The sequence below is a fragment of the Erpetoichthys calabaricus genome, chromosome 3 (genome assembly GCF_900747795.2).
Source record: "Erpetoichthys calabaricus chromosome 3, fErpCal1.3, whole genome shotgun sequence".
NCBI classification, from domain to species: Eukaryota; Metazoa; Chordata; class Cladistia; order Polypteriformes; family Polypteridae; genus Erpetoichthys; species Erpetoichthys calabaricus.
Window position 1 is genome coordinate 248,956,249 of NC_041396.2, and position 9,392 is coordinate 248,965,640.

The window sequence follows — 9,392 nt, forward strand, 5'->3', positions numbered from 1 at the left end:
AGGTGTCTTTCTATGGGCAGAAAAACAGTTTAAAGTAGAGCAGTGGCACCAAGTGCTACAGCAGGAAACCGAGAAGAACAACATTATTAGAATTAGACAAGGGCTAGTCAAAGTTCATAATTATTGTATTAGTATTTTTATACAAATTACTAACAAACAGAGATGCACAGTTAATTGGCAGCTGCATGGTGACTACTTTTCATGTATTTTAGAAGGATAAGGCAAATGTGTTTATAACTGTTAAATGCATAAAGGCCTAGTCTGGTAAGTGACACTTTTAGTGCATTAAGTACTTTTGATAATGCTAAAAACAAGAGGTGAGCTGCCAGAACAGCCATTTCATTTTGCTGGGACTGGATTTAAGGGACAGTTGGTTGCTTTCATTTTAGATATCAAAGTTATGACTTTCTTTTAGACATGTGTTGTGTTAGCAGAATTCCTTAAACACTTCTCATTTTATGTATTTCCCAGCTTGATAATTCCATCCAAATTCATCTTTTGGAGTTAATGGGTCGACCTGTAACTGTATTTTAAATAAGCAGTTGTACATCTGTAACTTTCTGAGAGCATTCTAAGTAAATTGCCGTAAGTACACGGAGCCTGTCTTTAAAGAAGTGTGCTATATACTCAATGACTTTGAGATTAAGCAAAGGGGAAGGAGAGTTGTACCAGGACCAGGAAAAGAGAGGTAATGTTTAACTAGATGAATGCTCCTGTAATGCTTCTGTTTGTCAATTGCGGCAGCGAGTCTCTGTGAAATGCAAGTATCTTCTTGGCTCTCAGTCTTCAGCAGCAAAGATGAAGAAGACAATCTTGTTTTACATTTACCTGCTATTGTGTGTCTTGACAGGGACCAGTGAAGGTATGTTCAAGTCTAATTTGGTATTTTCAGTACATTTTGTGCAATTGCACCCAACACATTTTAAGCTGATTGCTGTACTACACTAATAGCACTGTTCAAGTTGGAATAACTCAAGTGGTGGTTGCAGATGCTTTTACAGTTTTTAGAGTGTGCAATCTGTTTGAAATATATAAATCACTTTTGCGTAAAATGTGACATTAATATTGTATCAATGTCTGCTGTGCTTTGAAATATAATAATGATGGTAAAGGCTAATATCAGATAGATGTTTCATCTCTGACACTTCTTATTAACTTAGTATTGACAATCCATTGCAAAGCAGCATCTTGAGTATGGTCTGCACTTCTGGAAATGTTAAACGTTTAAATATGCCAAGAGAACAGCTTCCAGATTTATTATGTAGCTGAATGGTGTAAGTGATAGATAGATAGATAGATAGATAGATAGATAGATAGATAGATAGATAGATAGATAGATAGATAGATAGATAGATAGATAGATAGATAGATAGATAGATAGATAGATAGATAGATAGATAAGAAAAGACTGGATCCTCTGAATCTTCTGAGTTTAAACAATATGAGATACAGCACAAGAATGTAAATGTGAAGCTAAGAACTTTTTACTGGAGACATGCAGTCTGAAATTTCATGAAGAAACTAATGTTTAAATCACACAAAATCCTTTCATCCAGTTTCAGCCTCATTTAATTAAGCTGCAGGGACAAATGACATCTGCTCCATTTGTGTAAGTGATTCCTTTATAAGTGCTTTGGTTAGTCCATTTTTTATTTTTAAAAGATTTTTATTTTTATTACCTGATGGGAGATTTTATCCTGAGTGCATATAATGTTTTCTTTTGCGTGTGCGTGTGCATGTGTGCATAAAATGGACAAAATATGAAGTCATCAATTTTTTGACCCCGCTTATGTTATTACAGGGCCACAAAGTCCTAGTAAGAACCATCTCCGGCTAGAATACCAGGTGGAAAAATATGAACACGGTGCTTTAACATTTTACTTTTGTAAGGTGAAATCATGGTGGCACAGTAGTGGTTCACATAACATGTGAGGACTTTGCATGTTCTCTTGTGTCAGTGTTGGGTGTCTTGGGTCCAGTTACACTGCAAAGATATACATGTAACACACAGGTTAGTTTAACCTGCAAATCTAAATTGTCTCAGTGTATGGAGTGTGGATATATCCATGTTTGTGTGATCTGTCCAGGGCTCTTTGCCGCCTTGTAACCAATGCTGGTGACATGAGTTTTATCAACTGAGCTGGATAATGTATTGGGGGATTGAGGGTCTTGGTGGATGGATAGATGGAGTAAGTAAATATTATTAGCTTTTTAGTGGTGCACAATGTATCTATATTTCTTTTTTGGCTTTCACAGTACAAATTATGAAGAATTTCTTGCTGATGCAAAGTTAACTAATTAGAAGCCAGTCAGATTAGCCTTATATATGTTACACTGATACGTTGTTATAACTCCAATTGCAGGTACAGATTCCTTACTTTTTAGTGGTAAGTTGCCAGACTTCCGACTGAGGACAAATAAAGTTCGTTCTATCTATCTATCTATCTATCTATCTATCTATCTATCTATCTATCTATCTATCTATCTATCTATCTATCTATCTATCTATCTATCTATCTATCTATCTATCTATCTATCTATCTATCTATCTATCTATCTATCTATCTATCTATCTATCTATCTATCTATCTATCTATCTAATATACTAGGCAAGTGTATAAACAACTTATCTTTGCTGGTATCATAAAACAGATTTTTCAGAATGTAGAGCTGCTCAAGCACTTTCAAGCATTAACATGTAGATTTAAATCTTGGTTGATCAACGCTGTTCCTAGGAAGCCCCTTCTGTCTCTTCAAATTTCTTATAATAAGCAACTATGTGCATGCATAAATTTAGCTAAACACAACAGCAAATGCCAACAATTAGTACACAAAATAAAAACCCTACTTTGCAAAAAAAATGACACATACAGTATATAGTTTACTACACATTTTATTTCTTTTCTAAGGTGTGGTCTTGTTCTAAAACAACAACCATACTTTTGGTGAGAAACATCAGAGCCATTGAACAGCTTCATTATACTTGATTTAAAATATCACATCACACAATTATTTTCTCACAATTAGCTTGCAGTCCAAATACATGACTAAGTGGATTGGTGATGCTAAATTGGCTTATGATATGTATACGTTTATGTTCAACCTGAGCTGGGCTGACTCCCTTCCTTGTGCCCGATGCTTGCTGCGACAGGCTCCAGCTTTCCTGTGCCCTGACGGTATATATAGTAAGCGGGTTTAGAAAATGGACGGATGGGCAAGGCCATAAATTCAGCAGTATACATTTTTTATACAGTGGCATCTGCCAATATGAAGTGGAATTTAAAGCTGATTTATAAAACTAATAATAAAAATTATACAAAGCTCAAGTGAACTGTGAACTGAAGGTGTGTTGCCTTAATGAGAGATACAGTGGTGAGGTGAGATTGTTTTAAGCTTTATTGTTACATTCATGAGTCTGTATAACAATTCTTTCAAAAGAAATCTCGGAATCTCAAAAAATCGGTTGAAGTAGCTATGAAACAGTGAATGGTATGCTTAATGAATTTACATAATAAATATTACTAGGGGGCTCTGCCCCCTGCTCGCTTCTCTCGCCAACCCCTGTGCGGGCCCTATGTGCTAGTCATTTCCCGGATCTGCTTGCGAAGAATCGTGCTGCGCTTTTAGATAAACACGAATATCAACTCTCTCTTTGATATCTCTGACTTTCAAAACTATTATCGCTGTCAATTCGTCACATGTTGGTTTATTATATATGAGAGCGTGATCTTTCAGATTCATATAGAAATGGGTGTAGAATTTCCAATACATCCGATCGTTTAACTCTTTCGATTCTAAGTTGCATCGCTTCTTCATGATCATAAATATAAACCTGACCGAATTGTGGTTTCTTTGAAATTAAACTTGTAGTAGCTTTAATTGTTGCAGGAGCACATATTCTCATAGTGTATGGTATTGAATCGTGTAAATGTACGTTTTGAGCATTGAATGATGCGAATGTGAACAGATTATTGTAGATTTGGATATTTTGCTTGTAGTGTTTTTGGATTTCACTTTCACCAAATAACAAATCTTTTATTTCTCACGGATACGCCTCTTCATTGGGAAGAAACACTACTTTACTTAAACTTTAAAGCCGAACAATATCTACATACTTCTGTCATATCACCTAAGTCCATATATTCGATCTTTTTTCACTGTTCCGTTATTTCACCAAGTAATAATTTCCGTCTGTTAGCGCTAATGTAATGTTTATTATCAGTTTTTTGAGACTTTCGAATTTTAGTACTTTCATAATCTCTAACCTGCTCTGCATATGTATTGCGCCAACGTTTGCCAACGTTTTTGAACCTCTTTACAATGTTCTACTTTGTCTTCTACTCTTCATCTTTTAATTCTGCCCTAGCAAAAATTTATAAGAGATGAGAGCACAGGAACTGGGTCTGACAATAGCATTCACACGAATGAGAGGTGAGTGGACCGTGGGCGAGGTTAAATCTCTTGGCACAAAGTCTTGTCTCGTGGGACTTGAAATTATCTTTTTGAAAAAGTCTCATCTCGTCCCAGGATTTTTTTATATAATAGAGAGATTTCTTTTTCTGGGAGTATGTTTTGGTTTCATATTGTAAATCTTGTGTGGAACAGCCCAGACACAGACAGGTAGACATCATTTTGTACCCAACACATGTTTATTTACAAGTTCTATTTACAAAGTTCAAGTGCACCACAACCCACAGACTCCCCAAAGTCCAGGCCAACCACTATGCCTCACTCCTCAGGCCGCCTCCATGTCTCCTCCTGAGACCTTGTCCAACTGCTGTCCCGACTCCAGCCTCATTGTGAAGGGAGGCGGCCCCTTTTATTAGCACCCGGATGTGCTCCAGGTGTGTTCCGGCAATTTCCCACGAACACGCCCCAGTGTGGCGGAAGTGCTGGCTGCGTACCTGGAAGCACTCCGGGTGTCCCCACTCGTCTTCCCCCAGCACTTCCTGGTGTGGCGGAAGTGCTGGGGTCCAGGGTTCTTCAGGCATGGGGGCACCCCCTAGCGGTAACCAAGGGCACCTACAGGGTTGAGCTTCCCAGCTCTGTACCCATGGCCCCCAAAGGAACCAGGGCGGTCGCCCCCTCGTGGTCTGGAGGAGGCATGAGCCCTCCTCCTGCCTTCCTGGGCATCCCGGCTGCGTGCCACAATCTCTTAAGGAATTCTTTCAGTGACTTCCAAAAAGAGTCAACAGTGATTCCCGGAATTATGCTTATGAAGTGAAATTACCTTAGTAATAAACAATACTTTCTCACTGAATAATGAAAGTGCTTGAAGAATCAAGGTTAAGTGTGAGAAATCTGTCTTAAGACACATAATTCCAATGAAAAAAAATGGGTGTGATAAGATATCACAATGTTACTACAGACGCACAAGCAATTTATGATGCCCAGCTTATTAACAGTTAAAGGGTGCAGCATATAGGGAAGGAAAATCAGTATTGGCTGGTTACACAAAGCAGAAAATTTGACAGGGTGGAAATTCTAAAGGAATCTGAATATGAAGTTTAGAAAATGTATAATTAATGGTAGAATTCAAAGTATAGCTCAAACCATTATAACAATCATAATCGGAATTTTAACATAACAGAACATCCAGATAGCCTTGTGCAAGGCCATGGGTGGCTGAACTTACTTCTGGTAGCACTTGGCAAAGGTAGGAAACAGCCCAAGAAAAAGCACCAGTTCATCCCAGTTAGTCATATATACTGTCCATTTGGGTCTGGGATAACAGTTATTTGCCACAAAGTAATGCCTCTTCCCTCAGAAAAGATCGTGACATTTAAACAGATTTCTCACACTTAACCTTGATTCTTCAAGCACTTTCATTATTCAGTGAGAAAGTATTGTTTATTACTAAGGTAATTTCACTTCATAAGCATAATAGGATAAAATAGGATACAATTGGGAGCTATAGTGGAATGGCACCAGCAGCTTTCTCGACTGGTCATGACCCCAGAAGATATTACTGGAACGTACAGGCAGAGACACCTGGCCAAGGCTTAAAAAAGGTCTATCATACTAGTCTGTCATTGAACCCAGAGATAGAAGGAGATTCAGACAAGGGTTCACCTGACAGAAAGAAAATAGTCCATACAGAACATAATGGAGGTGAGAAAAAGTGTGCTCTTGTATGGTTGTATTGGGAAATTGTGATAAGCACCTTATCTGATAGCCAACGGACTGTGAAACCATAGGAAAGGGGTCAGTTGTTTTATTGTTTTACCCATAAAGTTTTCAAATAAATGCTTTTTATTTTTATGATTTAACAGTTGTGCCTACTTTAAATTAAACTGTGAAACATGCCTTTTCTTTCTCATTTTTAAATTTACAACTAATGAGATTTAATGTGATGTTTATAAAAAATGTTAATTTCCAAAAACCTGAGATAGGAGCACAGTGTTATCTAATTAGGTAATATGTTTTCTTGACAATCAACCTTATAGTTTTTGCTAAAGTTTTAAATAAATAATTAATGAGTGGTTTCCAAAGGACTAATTTCCTAGCTAGGGTTGATTCCTGTATTGCACCTAAAGCTGCTGAGATAAACACCAGCTCCACATGACCACGTATTGTAGTGTATAAGTTTGGAAAAGGAATACATTAATTATTGGACAGCATGAAATGAAAGGAATAGCATGATTGTGCAGATGCTACATCTCAGGTCCAGGAGACTTGGAGTAGAATACTTCCCCTACAGCTCTGTGCAGATTTGCTCAAAAGTCTTCATGGATTATTTTAAGTAGACTCTGATGTTCCTTTTAAAGACACAGCTTGATAGGTATCATGAATTTAGTATTTAGGAACTGGACTTGTTTACTTTTTATCTTGTGTAGATTCCTTAATGTTATGTTTACCCTCAGAAAAACAAGCCAAAAATGTTGATTTATTGTGCATAACAGAAACGTGAATACCAGAGAGTCAACAGAAAAACAGTAAGAAAGAGATGTCAAATGTCCAGTGCTGTACTGATGCAGATTTAGCACCATTTGACATGTTTTGAAACACAGACCAATATTGAAATCGGTAAAGCAGAAATGTGTTTCTTTGCACACTGTTTTTCTGTTGCTAGTACAAGAGTGGGTAAAACCTTTACTGCCTGATCTACATGATCAATGAACCTCTTACATTACTGTAGGCTACCACAGCACAAGGCTTAGTGATATCCATATTCCCCTAACACAAACAACAGTTGCTGCATTGTCAACAGAGATTGGGGGCCTTTCTTGTTCTTTCATTTGATCACAGTTATTTTACATTTTTGCCACGCACTTACTTGCACCATGGTGAACCATCAGGCGAACAAAATCACAAGGTATTTCACAGTGGTGCACTTGTATAGTGCCATATGCACCGGTTTCTTTATCTGTATCAATGTCTGATGACCAATTCACATTGTCATCACTATCGCTTGATTATACTAATGGTTTAGTTTCACTTGTAAAACAGGCTTTACAGCTTCTCATTTACATGCCATTATATTTTGTGTGAAGGCTTTGTCCCACTCATGAATATTAATGAGTTACCTTAGAGTGGCAAAACACATAGAAATATTCATGATTTTTTCAGGCTTAACTGTCTTTACATAGAATCCCGAGCCCAACAGATGCTTGGGCTTAATGCCAAGATGGTTAATATTTTTTAGATAATTTCTAAAATTATTTCTGTATTTTAAGTATAATGGAGTTCTTTGTTTCACTTTTGTTTTTGCATAATTTTGTATAAATAACAAGCTATATTTGATAGTTTATTGTTTAGGGTGTTTGCTATGATGCCATTTTATGCCACCATTAATATGTTATGACAGCAGGTTGCTAGGTGTTGGTCACAGGAAGTTGAGATGGGTGATGTCATCTATGCAACTGTAATTAATCAAGGCACAGTACTAAAAGTAACTGTCGAGGTTAAGTCACATAGCCAGTGTCAGGATATGAATAACACCTTTATTTGACATTTGTATTGAGTCACCACAGCGCCATGTTAATAGTCATAGTTAAGAGCTGCAAGGACACAAGTTATTCTGTATAATCAATATATAATCAAATAGTGAAAATCATATTTATAGGTGATAATCAACTCTCACAATCTCTCCTTTAGGTCTTCTAGAACAACAACAATAATCAATTATCATTTACTTCAAGCAACAGATTCTACATTGACATAAGGCAGTTCAAGTGACAGGGCATCATAACCAAAACCAGGAGGGGCAGCAAAAGAGTTTACCATGAAGTTGGTGACAGGTGGCATAAAGGCTTGCATTGTATATTTAAAAATACAGTAGCACAAGACAATGATGATGAGAAAAGTTACTAAAGCAACAAATAATGTTTTTAACCAAGCCAAGCAAAAAAAGAAAATCATAAAATCAGTCTGTATTCAGTTCTAATGTCCAAACGGGAGCAACAACTGGATCAGCAACATGAAGGATCTTATAGGCCAAGTTAAATATATTTCTGGAATATAGGAGCAGAAAAATTGCTCCTTATGGCATCACTGATACGAGTTACCTGTGGAACTGAGATGGACGCACATTTAACCCAAGCATAGGGCCTGAATAAACAATGGCCAAGTAACACACCCCACACCAGTTCAAAGATAACCACATATAGGCCCGATGGCCACAGACCACAGGCCACAGATTACTAGAAAAACCCAGAAACGATGAATAAGTATCTAAAAGGAAAGGTGAGAATGTGTTTAGGCAGTTCTGGGTTTTCCCTATAGCAGTGAAGGTGGAAAGACAGTCCCTCATAAAAAAGTATTCAGACTGACCACCGTTAGGAATGAAACAACAGAGTGGCTTAGTGCGATTCATAAAGGTGCGATTCTTCAGTCTAGGGAAAACATAACTTATGAAAAGGTCCATAGTCATATTAAGAAAATAACCCAGTCCAATGTAGTTTCTGCAGGTTAAAGTTTCATCCCTGGTATATTTTGCTTTAACATAGTCCCATCAATAAATAAGCCAGCAGGATCAATTATACACTGGCTCACCACAGGTACAAGGGGCATCCTGGTCATATTCAGTTAGGCCAAGGGCACTGGTAACACTGATACAATTAAAGCTGAACAGGGTCAGCAAATCCATAATTGTTTCAGGTTGTAGTGATATTGCCATGTTTGGAGGAATGAAGAAATGCAGAACAGACATTACAGTGTGAAACATTCAGCTTTCAGACCCGCACACAGAAGAAGGCAAGGAAGGTGTCAATGCCATGTATCCCATGCTCATGCAGGTGGTCTTTCGGAGTCTATTTCTATACTATTTATATGTGAGTAAGCATCTCCTTACATTACATTAGCTAACAGGATTATTGAGAACATGTTAAACTCTTCAGTTTAACAATATTTCTCTAATGTTAAAGTAGGCTTCACAGTATGCCTTGTCCTGC